Source organism: Lupinus angustifolius, chromosome LG15, assembly GCF_001865875.1.
Source record: "Lupinus angustifolius cultivar Tanjil chromosome LG15, LupAngTanjil_v1.0, whole genome shotgun sequence".
In the NCBI taxonomy this organism is placed as follows: domain Eukaryota; kingdom Viridiplantae; phylum Streptophyta; class Magnoliopsida; order Fabales; family Fabaceae; genus Lupinus; species Lupinus angustifolius.
In genome coordinates, this window is record NC_032023.1 from 10,695,281 (window position 1) to 10,696,348 (window position 1,068).

The window sequence follows — 1,068 nt, forward strand, 5'->3', positions numbered from 1 at the left end:
AGATGAGGATAGGATGAGGACGAGGATAGGATGAAGATGAGGATAGGATGAGGACGAGGATAGGATGAAGATGAGGATAGGATGAGGACGAGGATAGGATGAAGATGAGGATAGGATGAGGACGAGGATAGGATGAAGATGAGGATAGGATGAGGAAGAGGATGGGGATGAAGATGAGGGTAGGATGAGGACGAGGATAGGATGAGGAAGAGAATATGAAGAGGATAGGATGAGGAAGAGGATGGGGATGAAGATGAGGAAGAGGATGAGGATGAGGATAGGATGAGGACGAGGATTGGATGAGGTTGAGGATGAGGATGCAGATGAGGATAGGATGAGCAGGAGGAGGAGGAAAGGATGAGGGTGCAGATGAGGATGCAGATGAGGATGAAGAGGAGGATAGGATTAGGATGAGGATAGGATGAGGATGAGGATGATTGTGAGGATGAGGATATGATGAGGATAAGGACAGGGATAGGATGAGGAAGAGGATGAGGATGACGAGGAGGATAGGTTGAGGCTAAGGATAGGATGAGGATGAGGATGATGGTGAGGATGAGGATATGATCAGGATGAGGATCAGGATAGGATGAGGACGAGGAGGAGGATAGGATGAGGGTGAGGATGAGGATAGGATGAAGGTGAGGATGAGGATGAGGGTGAGGACATTGATAGGATAAGGATGAGGACGAGGATAGGATGAGGAAGAGGGTGAGGATGAGGATGAGGATGAGGAGGAGGACGATGAGGATGAGGTTGAGGATAGGATGAGGAGGAGGATGAGGATAAGAATGAGGACGAGGATGACGATAGGATAAGGAGGAGGATGAGGATAGGATGAGGATGAGGAAGAGGATGAGGATGAGGATTTGATGAGGATGAGGACGAGGATAGGATGAGGAAGCGGATAAGGATAAGGATGAGGATGAGGATGCGGACGAGGATAGGATGAGGATGAGGTTGAGGATAGGATGAGGAGGAGGATGAGGATAAGAATGAGGACGAGGATGACGATAGGATAAGGAGGAGGATGAGGATAGGATGAGGATGAGGATACGATGAGGATGA